This window comes from Dromiciops gliroides, chromosome 6, assembly GCF_019393635.1.
Source record: "Dromiciops gliroides isolate mDroGli1 chromosome 6, mDroGli1.pri, whole genome shotgun sequence".
Taxonomy (NCBI): Eukaryota; Metazoa; Chordata; class Mammalia; order Microbiotheria; family Microbiotheriidae; genus Dromiciops; species Dromiciops gliroides.
The window spans coordinates 144,287,526-144,301,852 of record NC_057866.1 but is presented as its reverse complement, the minus strand read 5'-3'; the positions used below and the strand labels follow the sequence as shown (position 1 = coordinate 144,301,852).

At 33.8% G+C, this 14,327-nt stretch overlaps 1 pseudogene; it reads left to right on the top strand.

Annotated features, from left to right (window-relative positions):
- Nucleotides 1-10,482: 10,482 nt before the first annotated feature.
- LOC122732674 lies at nt 10,483-11,157 on the top strand (annotated as a pseudogene).
- Nucleotides 11,158-14,327: the final 3,170 nt, after the last annotated feature.

The window sequence follows — 14,327 nt, the reverse complement described above, 5'->3', positions numbered from 1 at the left end:
ATAGAAAAGGGAAAAAGACCCACATGTGCAAAAATATTTCTAGCAGCTCTCTTTGTGGTGGCAAAAATTTGGAAATTGAGGGAATGCCCATCAATTGGGGAATGGTTGAACAAATAGTGGTATATGAATGGAATGGAATACTATTGTGGTTTAAGAAATGATGAGAAGGCAAATTTCAGAAAAAAAAACTGGACTTAAGTGGACAGACACTGAGGGAAGTGAGCAGAATCAGGAGAATATTTTATACAGTAATAGCAACATTGTGTGATGATCAACTGTGATAGACTTGGCTCTTCTCACAGTGCAAAGATCCAAGACAATTCCAAAGAACTCATGATGGAAAATGTTTTCCACATCTAAAAAAAGAACTGTGGATTCTGAATGTAGACTGAACCATACTCTTTCTACTTTTTTGTTTTGTTTTGTTTGGTTTTGTGTTCTGATTCTTCTTTCACAACATGACTAATGCAGAAATATGTTTAATGTGATTGTACACATATCACCTATATCAGATTTCTTTCTATATTGGGGAAGGGGGAGGGAAGGGAGGAAGGGAGGAAGGGAGAAAAATTTGCAACTAAAAATCTTATGAAAACAAATTTTGAAAACTATTTTTACATATAACTGGAAAATGATAAAATACTTTTATTGTTAAAGAAAAAAAGACTGAAACATTATCAAAGTTTTTAAATAAAAAATGCCATGTACCTAATTAGACATATAGTAGGATTTTTTTCTTGTGAAGATAATTTAAACAATAGTATAATACTGAGGAAGCTACAGAATATTTTCAGAAGATATTTTTAAAAGGAGATACATTTCAATTAGTCTAGTGAAATTGGATTAAATTTGTATTTGTATGTTGACCTTTGTCTTGGAGTGGACTTCAATAACTGGAGGAAAGAGTGAGGCTGATTAATTTTTCTGATGTAAAGCTTTGCCCCATTCATATATATGAATGTCTGGAATAAGTACTTTCCATTTCTCTGATTCTGTGACAATCTGGAACAAAATAGTAAGTACATGATATGGTCTGGAAAGTAGGATCACCTATTCATTAGGAATCATATTTTCTTTTATATTATGAGAGTTTAACAAGAAAAATATGCATAATAATAAGAATAGATATATTACGTTTCAGTTCAGGATGGTCAATGAGTAACAAAATTGCAATAGGAACCATTAAATGTTTGCTTTTCACCCTACAATTTTGTTAAGAATCAAGAGGAGGTTAGGTACAATTGTTTTCTAGGTTTTCAAAGAACAATTATACACAATCTTTGAAAAATATTTCACAAGGGGCAGCTAGATGGCGCAATAGATAAAGTATTGATCTGGATTCAGGGGGAACTGAGTTCAAATCCGGCCTCAGACACTTAACACTTACTAGCTGTGTGACCCTGGGCAAGTCACTTAACCCTCATTACTACACACACATACACACACACACACACACACACACACAAAGCAGAAAAAATGTTAGAAAAGTACAAATGCAAAATATTTCTACATTCCTTTTCTTGTTGGTTGCCACTATAATGATTGGAGTAATGCCACCTACTGGAGAGTAACTGTACGAAAGCACCGCCATGAGGAGAAGGCATCTGACAGCAAGTCATGTTGTCAGTTCCTTGGGGTCAGGAAGTGACATTTGCTCATGGGTACTGTCTATCAAAGCTACCAGCCAATTAGCTTGGAGCTGTGTGTGCAAGTGGATGGGATGTTCCCAGTTTCACAGGAGGCTTGTGGGAGAAAGGATGGGCAAGGCTGGCTCTCTCACTCTCTTTTCTTCAGGACTCTCATGGAGAGTGGAGCAAAAATGTGGGCTTCCAGAGATAGGTCTCTGGATCTAGGTCTCTTTCTCTCTCTCTTCACCAATTTTTATTCACCTTAATAAATGCTCAAAAGTCTAAACTCTTGCTAAAGCTTCTAATTTAATGGCGACCACTCATTAGATATTTTAGACACTGTAGCTAGAATTTTAGCCCCTTATACCAGTCTGGCTCATTGTTCAGATTCTGATGGTTTAGAATGAGTGTAAATAGCAATAGGTTTCTGTTCTCACCAGAAACTCTGAGCATCCCAGATTAACATTTTGTGATGGTAAATTGAGCCATCTTTTGTCTCAATTTTTACCAGCTTTTAGCCATTGAATGGTCCAGGCCTCAAAGAATCTGAGACCTGGGAAAGACTTGAATTTAGAAAGGTCAAGGTCATCTACTGTATCCTTGACCATCACAAGTTATGTTCACCTTGTCTTGCTACTGGAGTTCAATAACTGGAGGAAAGAGTGAGGCTGATTAATTATGCTGATGCATAGCTCTGCCTCATTCATATCCAATTCACACAGAAGTAAAGACATCAGCATCATGATGTCATTGGTCCTCTCTAAGAAGGAAGGTCAATCAACAGCCTGTCTTAAGTAAGACTGAGTGGCCTAGATTGGACAACTACATGCTGTTTCTATCATAGGTATTATTCTTTCAACCAAGTTAAATCAAATAAAGGTTCTCAATTCCAAGTCAACAAACATTCCCTAGCTGCCTAAATTCTAGGCAGTGTGCTACTTGTTGAGACAATAAAATCCCAAACAAAACTATCCCTTTTCCTTAGGAACTCCTATTCCCCTGGGCGGGGGGGGGGGTGCAATCTTAATACAAATAAATAATACTTTAAAACAAAGTAATATTTAAATGAAATCTTTAACAATGATGGGGAATCAAGTGAGATCTCATTTCATGGGTGGCATTTGGGACAACCTTTGAAGAAAGCTTTTATACAAAGATTTAGAGGTTTGAAAGATGAACATTCCTGACCTGGGGGACAGGCAGAGGATAAGGATGGAATGTCACATGTGAGGAAAAAAATAAGCTAGTTTGACTGCAACATAGGGTGTTTCAAATATATTCAAGTGAAATCAATCTGCAAATAGAGATTGAGAGACTTGAGAAATTAGAACAAATTAATTTAAAAGTTGTTTGTGTCAAATACACTACATTGATTCAGAAATTAAGCAAGCCACATAGAGGAACGAAACCTCAGGTTTCATATAACACATTCTTTCATTTTATATAATGAGGAAAATGAAGACCAAATTGGTGACTTGTCTACAGATGAACATGTAGTAAATTGTAGAGATAGGATTTGAACCAAAATCTTCTCACTCTAAATATTGTTCTCTTCCCATCCCCCCCCCCACACACATATACACACATGTACACATTTTATGGATAATTGAAATTTAAAAAGGAAGTCATTTCAGTCAATAAACAAATGTTTATTAAGTAGCAATGTAAGACATACTTGAAAGTATCACATAGATTTCCTGAGTTTTTCTACTTAGAAAATTAACATGATATAATATTTGTCCTTTTGTCCAAATGAGACGTTTTTTGGGGGAAGGGATTTTAATTGTTGCCAGTACAGTGTCTGGCACATAGTGTTATAAAATTATTATTCCCCATCACATTAAATTGTGCTGATTTTGGTCTTTTATATAACTATAAACCCAACAAGAAAATTACTACCATTGATCCAGAATTCTTAGCACACTAGAGCTGACAAAGGGTTAATATTTTAATTTAGAAGCTCTCCACCATGAAAATAACAAATATAATTTAATTGTAATTTTGCATGATTAATAGGCAAGATTTTCCTTCTTAATTTCACCACACAGTCTGTTAACTATGGCCTTTTTGTTAAATTATTTTAATTTCCTGAGAGATCAAGTTGCTATTGCATGCAGGCTATGATATCAGAACACCTCGTATTATTATTTCTAATTTTCCTATCCACTGTATTTGATTAATGATTTACACTGATCAATCTTATGCTCTGGGAGACACAAGCTTATAGTCTTTATTTCACCAAATAAAACTGCCTGGATTGATGGCAGGCCCTGATAATTTTCTGAGCATTGGTGTGTAAATTACAAAATTGAGAATATTATTATTTTTTAAACATTCTCTCCTCAACATCATTCACCCCTGCTTCAGAGGAATCATGCCTCATTTGGACAAGATGTTTTATATATATATATATATATACACACACACACATATACACATATACACACATACACACATATATACACATTCACATATACACATATACATACACAAATATACACATATATACACACATGTACACATATACACACACACATACATACAAAGTTTGATAAAATTTAAAATCAATGTTTGCTTATTGATTTTTTTCCAAGCCTACCCCCAACATTTCTGGAAAAAAAATTGATAAGTATCATGTAATCCCAAAAGATCTGTTACCCCCTTCTCTCCATAGCTAGCATTTGTATGATATGTTAAAGTTTGCAAAGTGCTTTAGATATATTGGCTTATTTGATATGCATAAATATGTACACATGACCTATATACCAAAACTATTATTTCTAATACATCGGATTTTTATGATATTTTAAGATTTTAAAAGTAATTAACAAAAATTACCTCATTTCAGTATCCCAACAACCTTAGGAGTCAGGTGCTAAAAGTATCCCCATTTTTGAGATACCTGAAAACTGGACGAAATTTATGAGCACATTTCAGGAGGCTAACGAAAAACCAAGCAGATTTTACGATAGGTTTTGTGAGACTGCCAGGCACTATACCAGATTGGGTCCAATTGATTTAAAAGATTCTTATATTATCCTCAACATATTTGTTTGTAATTCACTGCCAGAAGTACGCAAATATTTTCTGACTCAATGTCCAGATTGGAGGACCTTCACAGCTGATAGAATTAAGGCCCTTGCGAATTATGTCTTTGACTCACGTGAGGAAGGTCCTGATCACCCTAAACAGAGCATTCTGGTGCTGGCAATTCCTAGTCAGCCATGTGAACACCAGAACAAGGGCACTAAGGTGTGTTGTTACTGTTGTAAGGAGGGGCATGAATTTATATATATATGGCCTTATTTATAGATATATGCAGGGACTTATATTTATATCTATATCATTTCTATATGTATCTGTATCTGTATCCATATCCATATCCATATCTACATTTATATCCATATCGCACTCTCTCTATATCACTATATCTATGTGTGTGTATGTGTGCACAAAAGAAGACTAAATGAGGTAACATACCTAAGCACTGTGTACTATATAAATGCTACTCATGGACAAAGAAATTCCTTTCTTTACAATTTATAATCTTAGTGACATTCATGGGGATTAAATGTTTGTCCAAAGTCCCATGGTTAAATGAGCCATTATGTGTTATTAGGGACCTGAATCCAAGTTTTCCTGACTTTAAGGACAGTTTCTATACACTACCATATCCTACCTGTCTCTCAAAATTACAGCATGCCCTAATAGTCAATGAAGTTTTAAGTTTAATTGCATTAATTTAAAAAGTTTTAACTACATTAAAACTTTGAGGTATCCTGTATGAAAAGAAAATAAAGGACAATTTTGCATGAGGAGACAAGTAGCTGGGGGAATCAGGAAAATCAATATGTATGATATATCCCTGGGACTGTGCTTAGGAGGAAGCTATGTATTCTAAAAAGAGAAGATGAATAGGGAATGCATTCCAGTTTGGGAGTATAAGTTGTACAAAGACAAAGAGGCAGGAAATTAAGCATTATGAAAGAAACAGCAATAGAAGTTAGTTTGGAGTATAATGAGCTTGAAGGGAAATAATATAGCCTGGGAAGGATGGAATAAAGTTGTGAAGGACTTGGGAAGTCAAAAAGAAGTTTACTTGTGATCCTCATAGTCAATGGAAGCAGTTTGAATTTTATTCAATACCAGAGGTGAAATGGTTTGAGCAGTGATTAAAAAAAAATATCACTTAGGGAGAGGCAAGGAAACTAAATCAGAGGCTATTTTAATAGGTCATGCTGGAGGGGATGGAGACCTGGACTAAGTTGGTTCCCTAATTCCATCTGAAATGTAATTCCTGTACTAATAAAAACAAAATAACACTGGGGAACAAATTCAGTGGACTCACCCAAATCCAGAGAATGATGCAAGAATTGGCCCAGTTATATACTCTTGGAAAATAACATTGTAAGCAGGAAATAGCTTATGGATAGTGTAAGGGCCAAATTTAGTATGGAAAGCATTAATTGGGTAGCTCACCTTAATGTTAAGATAAGAAAAGAAAAAGCCTATTTCAAAAACAAAAGAGGTTTATTAATGGAAACTAATTTAAAACAATATATGAATCATACGAGTGAGATTAATAGAACTAGAAACATTGTATAAGCAATGTATAAATCTCTGGGGTAAAAAGGCCCAGGCACCCAAACCTGCCTCCAGCCCAGCTAGCTCCAAAGAACTAGCTTTGCCTCAAAAAACAAAACAAACTCACCACACCTGCAATCAGTAGCTCTCAGAAGAATTAGTTGTGTAGTCTCTTCTGAAGGTCAATCACCAGCAGCATCTCTAACTTTCCCGGCCTTCCTTCCCTGTTTCTCTCAGAACCATCTCTAAGTACCTTCCCCTCGCAGTCGCTCTAATTGAATCTCACTATATCTTAACTGACTTCAGCACAGGAAGGGGAGGGCCTGCTCTTAGCCATGCTGAGTCTCCAATTGGCTCAGCACACCCACATGGGCTGTCCCCATTACAATCTGGCCTCACCCATGTGGGCATGGGGAAGCTATTACAGGAATGCTTAGTTACTTAGTTTCACTAAATGTTCCCTGTGCTCAGAGTTCCTCTTGTTTGTTCAATTATCTCCCAAAGTATACACCCAAGCTTACATTTTTTTCAGTCTGACCATAATAAAGCAAAGAAAGAGTTATGAAAATCCCAAATCACAATTAATTCCTTACATTCCCCCCTTTCCTTCATTAAGAAACATGGGATGTTTCCTTGATGAATCATTAAAAAACCCCAGAATATCATAACCTATGCTAACAAAAAATATGCTAATAACAATATAGGAAATGTAGAAAGGGAAAATTTTGTCCAGGGGGCAGTGCCTTATGGACTCACACTTTGACAATGTCTATAGAATGAATTCCTCTGCAGAAAATACATATTACAAATGATGTATATAGTAACAGAAGGAAAAAAAAAACAAATATGTTCATTTAAAGTCTTTGAAGTCTTGTCTTAGTTGAGTGTTAAGATGCCATCAGGGAAACTAGATTCTGGTCTGGATCCTGAATTCTGGTTGTTTCTGGATACTTCTACTTCTTTAGCTGTTGAACTGCTGGATTTCCACTAATCTTTAGTAGAGTATTGTCAGTGATGAAATTAAACAGTGAGAGTTCTTCAAAATATAACTCATATAGAACAAATTTAAAATTGCTACATACAGCATATTACATTCCTCCCTGTGGAGGATACTTATGCCCATATGCAATACAGAGTTGAGACAATTATGATATCAATAACACTTTTTACCACTATGTGTCTGGATCAAAGCCAAATTTAGTAATGTGTCCATGATGAAACCTGAAAATTTTATGGGAAGGTTACCATACAAATAGCCTTGGTGCTGCACTGTTTTCTATGTAATGTTCAAAGACCCAGTATGGGGAAAACTCCCACTACTTTGGTAAACCTTTTATAGATGATATATATGTTGTTTAGTCATTTTTCACTTTTATTTGATTCTCCATGACCCTATATGGTGTTTTCTTGGCAGAAATATTGGAGTGACTTGCCTTTTCCTTCTCCACCTCATGTTATATGTGATGAACTGAGGCAAACAGGATTAAGGGACTTGCCCAGGGTTACACAGCTAGTAAGTGAAACTCCAAATCTATTATGTACAACTTGCTAGTACTTTTAAATATATAATAAATTTAACATGTGATATTCTTTTTTTCTTCTTTTTCTATCCTCCACCCACCCTAGAGATGGCTACCATTAGACAAAATTATGTAGATTTTATAAAATCATTCTATATATCTATTTATGATTTCTATCTCTGAAAGCAGATTGAATTTTCCTTCATAGATCCTTTGTAGTTAGAGTATTTATAATAGTCAAAATGACTTAGTCACTCAAAGTTGTTCTTGAAACAATATTGCTTGTATAATGTTCTCTTGTTCTGCTCATTTCCCTCTTCATTATTTTATGTAAGTCTTACCATGTTTTTTTCCCTGAAAATCAAGCTCATTATTTCTTATAGCACAGTAGCTTACTTATAGCAAGTAGTATTAAGATCATATACCACAACTTGTCAGCCATTCCCCAACTGACAGGCATCCCCAAAATTTCTAGTTATTTGCCACCACAAAGAGGGCTAGTATATTTCAGATAATATAGGTTATTTCCCTTTTCCCCTAATCATCTTTGGAAGAAGACTGTTAGTTGCATTGCTGGGTCAAAGGGTAAAGGCAGTTTAATAAATATTTGGGCATAATTCCAGATTGCTCTATAAAATGGTTGGAAGAGTTCACAATTCCACTAAGAGTGAATGTTTCCTATTTATTTCAAATCCTTTCCAAAATTTTTCACTTTCCCTTTCAATCATTTTAGCCTGTCAAATAAGTGTAAAATATCTCAAGGTTGTATTAATTTGCATTTTTCTAATCAATTATGATTTAGAGTATTTTATATGACTATAAACCATTTAGATTTCTTCATTAGAAAACTGCTCATTCATATCCTTTGAGCATTTATCAATTGGGAAATGACTCATATTCTTATAGGTTTGACAAACACTTTTATATATTTGAGATATGAGACCTTCATCAGACAAACTGAAATTTCTCCAATTTTCAGATTTTTGTATGATCTTGACCACATTTATGTGTACAAAACTTTTTTAACTTAATGTAATTGATATTATACCTCATTCTGATTTATAACTCTTTTTATTCCCAAATTGTTCAGCTATCCATAAGTCTAATAGTAATACATTCCATGTTATTCAAATTTTCTTGTATTCTCTCTCATATCTAGAGCATGTATCTATTTTGACATTATCTTGGTCAATGGTATAAGGTATTGGTCTATTCCCAATTTCTGCCATATTGCTTTTCAGTTTTTTTTTTCATTTTTTTGCCAAATAATGAATTCTTATCCTGAAATTTTGTCTTTACACATGTAAAATACAAGATTGCTATATTTGTTTGTTGCTGTAAATGGTATATCCACTCTGTTCCACTGATTTACCTTTCTATTTCTTTGTCATTACCATAGAGTTTTGATAATTACTGCCTTATTCTATAGTTTAGTATGTGGTACTGCTATCCCCCATTTTATGTATTTTTCATTAGTTCCATTTATATTCTTGAGTTTTTCTTCTAAATAAAATTTGTTATTACTATGTTTTAATTCAGTAAAACGTTTTTGGTAATTTACTTGGGATGACATTGAATACATAAATTACTTTATGTAAAACAGTTATTTTTATTATATTTATCCTGTTGCCCTTGAACAATCAATATTTCTCCAATTATTTAAATATAATTTTATTTGTGCAACTTTTTTATAATTTTTGTTCATATAGTTCCTGTTTTTTTTTTTTTTTTTAGCATTTGTATTCCAGGGCCGGTGCTCTATCCACTGTGCCACCTAGCTGCCCCAAGTAGGATAATTTCTTTGCCTATTATTCCAAATAGTTTACTTAGATTTGAAATTTGTTGATATTTAAATGTTTGATAGAATTCACTTGTAAATCGATCTGGTCCTTATGTTTTTTCTTAGGAAGCTCATTTATGACCTATTTCATTTCTTTTTCTAAAATAAGTCTGTTTAGATATTATATTTCTTTTATACTTAATTAAAAAATGGTTTTGGAATATAATATGATGCTTTTAGTATACAATATGCATGGTTTTCCAAACTCTGCTTTTGTTAGTAAAGCTCAACTATCAATCATATTCCTGCTGCATCTAAAAGTAACTGTTTAAGCCTATTCTTTTGATAGGTCCTAAAAAATACATCTAAGGTGCATTTTGAATAAGGAAACTGTAGTATTATTCTCACTTGTGGGAAAAAAACAAGGACTGAAAATCTGAGACTGGAGAGAACAAAAGAGAAAGGAAGAGAAAAACAAAGAAAATAAATTTCTACATATAAAGGACATTGTTGCAGACATTCCTGAAAAATCCAATTCTAATTAATAATCAAGGAGGATGTGAAGGGGCAGAGTTACTGGAGTGATATTCCAACCAATGCTGAAGAGGAAATAGTAATCCTGCCATAGTAATTGAAACTTTGCCAAATATTTTAATGACTTTAGGGAATGTTTTACCATGAAACTTGAGAATACTTTGAATTTTTTATTCTGTATGAGTTCATGGAATCTAGTCTTATTTATTTATTTAGGAAATGTGTTATTGATGACTTTTTTAAAACAATATATCAACTTCACTTCCCAATACCCTGCCCCCCTCCCCCACAGAGAGAGAGAGAGAGAGAGAGAGAGAGAGAGAGAGAGAGAGAGAAAGAGGCACATATTCTGAACCACCCTTATAATAAAGAAAAACACTAAACCAAAACTGACCAGAAGCTCTCTCCCTTCTTTTTCCGTGCTGCAGCTGCAGCCATGAGTATGCTCAGGCTTCAGAAGAGGCTTGCCTCTAGTGTCCTTCGATGTGGAAAAAAGAAGGTATGGCTTGACCCCAATAGGACCAATGAAATTGCCAAAGCCAATTCCCGTCAGCAGATAAGGAAGCTGATTAAAGATGGGCTGAACATGTGGAAGCCTCTTACTGTGCACTCCTGTGCCAGATGCTGGAAAAATACTCTGGCTCGCCAGAACGGCAGGCACATGGGCATTGGTAAGAGAAAGGGTACTGCCAATGCTCGTATGCCTGAGAACGTGACCTGGAGGAGGCGAATGAGGATTCTATGGCGGCTACTCTGAAGATACTGTGAATCCAGAAAGATTGACCGCCATATGTACCACAGCCTGTACTTGAAGGTGAAGGGTAATGTGGTCAAGAATAAGCGGATCCTCATAGAGCACATTCATAAACTGAAGGCAGACAAGTCCTGGAAGAAGCTACTGGCTGACCAGGCTGAAGCTCGCCGGTCCGAGACTAAGGAAGCACGAAAGCATTGGGAAGAGCATCTACACACTAAGAAGAAGGAGACCATCAAGATTTTGTCTAAGGAGGAGGAGACCAAGAAATGATTCTCCCTTATCTCCTCTGTACATAGTACCCTTCTATTTGGCTCATACAATAAAACTTGACAGACTGTCAAAAAAAAAAAAAAACTGACCAGAAGTGCCCACCTGTTTAATATTACGTGCAAGATTCTGGACCTGCAATCCTTTACAATTCCAGTAAAAATATAATAAGATCATATAGCTAAAACTAGAATGTGCCTTAGGATTCAGATAGTCCAGTCCTTTATGTTTTGTTTTATTTTTTGTTTTGGTGGGTTTTTTCTTTGTTTTTGTTTTTTTTTTTTGCAGGTCAATGAGGACTAAGTGATTTGCCCAGGGTCACATAGCTAGTAAGTGTCAAGTGTCTGAGGCAGGATTTGACATCAGATCTTCCTGAATTCAGTCCTGGTGCTTAATCCACTGCACCACCTAGCTGCCCCCTCCCCCAATCCTTTCATTTTTACGATTAGGAAACTGAGGGCAAAATATATTAAATAACTTTGCTTCAAATAAATAAATAACAAGTGACAAGGCTGAGTTAAACCTAGATCCTTGACTTTAAATTCCTATTCTCTGTCCTAGTGTCTTCCATCATCAGTTCTTTGGAAACAATTGTCTTTGCAATTGATTAGTTCAATTGATGTTTAGTATTGTTTTCCTTAACAGTAATATAGCCTATAAATAATTTTTGCATTTGCTTTCTTCACTGTGTATCACATCATACAAATGTACCCAAGTTTTTCTTAAAAGTTATCATTGGTTCTTTTCAAATGTTGACAAAATAACATTAAATAATATATAAATTTTAATAAATATAATATTTAAATAATATTACATAATAAAATCTAAATATAATCTAAATACATATAAATAAGAAGTATAAAAATAAAATAACAAAAACAGGTATATGAGCTAACATTTCTCTAGCACTTTAAGGTTTGCAAAATTATCTATATCTATGTATCTTTTTATCTATTTATCTAATTTCATTAAGTCCTCACAACAATCATATAAACAAATCACTATTATCATGCCCATATAGTAATTTTTTTACTGATAAGGATATTTCATACTAATGCAAGCAGCTTGGCATTGCAAATAGTAGGACTGGCTTAGAATGACCAAGACATGAGTTCAAGTGATGCATCAGATATTTAAGAGATATATTACAATGGATGTCATAAAAGCTCCTTTTGCTTCAATTTCCTCATCATAATGTTTTCTGTAGTAATTCACTAATCCAGTTGCTATAAGGCTCATATAAAAAAAAAAGTTTGAAAGGAATTTTGCAATCCAAAAAACAACACAATATGGTAGTTATTTTATGATAAGGAACAACATAATATTATCCATAGAGGGCCACCATTGGAATTAGAAAGATCTAGATTCAGATCCTGCTTTTGACAAATACAATCTGTGCTACCATATGCTGTCTCATTTAAGTTTCAACATCACATGTAACTCTGTAAGGTAATAAATTTCATATAAAACAAGAATTGTTTGGGGGAATTTCTACCCCAGTTGTCCTCCACAGAGATAAAATCACAAATCCTGAACTTTGCTCCTCTCTTCATAAACGACATAATATCACCATTAATACCAATATAAGTATCATTGTCATTTGAATCATTGTTGTCATCAATATTGTCACCACCTCTATAAATTCATACTCACTGCATGAAATTCCTGATTCCTTTGTCTATATCCTTACAGAGAGCAGAACAGATATGTCAAACACATGACCTAAAAGCTATAAAACTACAGAGAGCTATGCAAGTTAGATTAAAAAATAATTGAGAAATGTTTAGCAAAATAAATGCAAGTAAAATATGAGGAAATATTAATATGTAGCTTTCTGAGTCAATACGTGTCTTGCAGAGATCCTTAAATATGGTTTAATAGCCCCCATATCTATTTAAGATTTATACCACTAGACTACAAAATGTTTGCAATTGGACAGTAGTATGTGTAGTTATGTAGAACATTTATATACAATTCTTAATTGTCCATATTTTCTTAATATTTATTTACTAAAACAGATATTAAATAGATTGAAATCACGATCTGGTTAGCAATAGAAATCAAATAAGTATAGAAATGAAACATTTGTAAATATCCAACTTCATTTGTGTATTTTTTTTCCAGTTTACTAAGATGTTCTGGTAAAAGCAGTGCACTTTGGAAAATATGTCGGATACACAGAATGCATTTAATAAAAACAAACATTGTAAGAAATAGGAAAGTATGTTTCCATTAAGGGTTTCAAATAGTAGAAGTTCCATTTAGACAGAAACTGAAGGTAAAATAAGAGATTTTTTAAAGGGAAGAGCTAAAGTATAATTAAAGGTAATTGACATGTTATTATCCTTAAAAGGTTTGCTTTGCTGTTCTAAGAATACCAGGGAACAATTGAATAGATAAAAAGTGAACTATAAATTGCCAAATAGCTCTTTTGGATAATAATACATTTCTAGACAAAAGATGTTTCAGGCCCAGAAATGGAAGAGGAGGTATATTTGCCTGAATGCCTTTGCACATCACCTGACCATGATGAATTTGAATATGTTGACCTCATTGAGTGATAAGGTATTTTAATATGGCAAGGAGGAACCAAATGTTAATATAATGAAGAAAGGAATTCATTAATTGAAAGGTCATCATTCAAAAGGTAGAAGAGGAGATGCTGAAAAATTTTGTTTCTTATGGGTTGTTTTTTTTTTGTAGCTAGAATTGTTGCTAAATATATTTTCTATTAAAGCTGACTATTTTGTTTAAAAAAAAGTTCAGTGCCACTACTATCTAAAGTTTCTCATTCTGCTATAAAGCAAATATTCAAAGTTTAATACACTTCTCCTTTGAATTCAAACTCACTGATTTCTTAATATTTATTTCAGAACTAAAATACTGACAATGAAATTATTTACAATATATTCAAAATTAATTCAATTATAATTTAAAATAATAATTTGAAATTGTGTTTTCAGTCAATGTCATCATGAATCAATTCGAAATTTGCCTTATTCACCATTTTTTTTGGGGGGGGAGTAAGGAGAAGAGGTAAATTTAAGCTACTTGCTCTAACCAACAAGGGGGGAAAACAACCATGTTATTGAAGAAGTGATAAGAACCACAGGAAAAGCTGTTGTCATCTTAGATTCGCAATACCCAAAGATATTTTAACAAAGTAGTTTAACAAAACAAAGAAAAAAAAACCCAGAAATCTTCAGAGAAATAATAGACATGAGTCCATTATCTGGATTTTAAAGGAGTAAATGTTT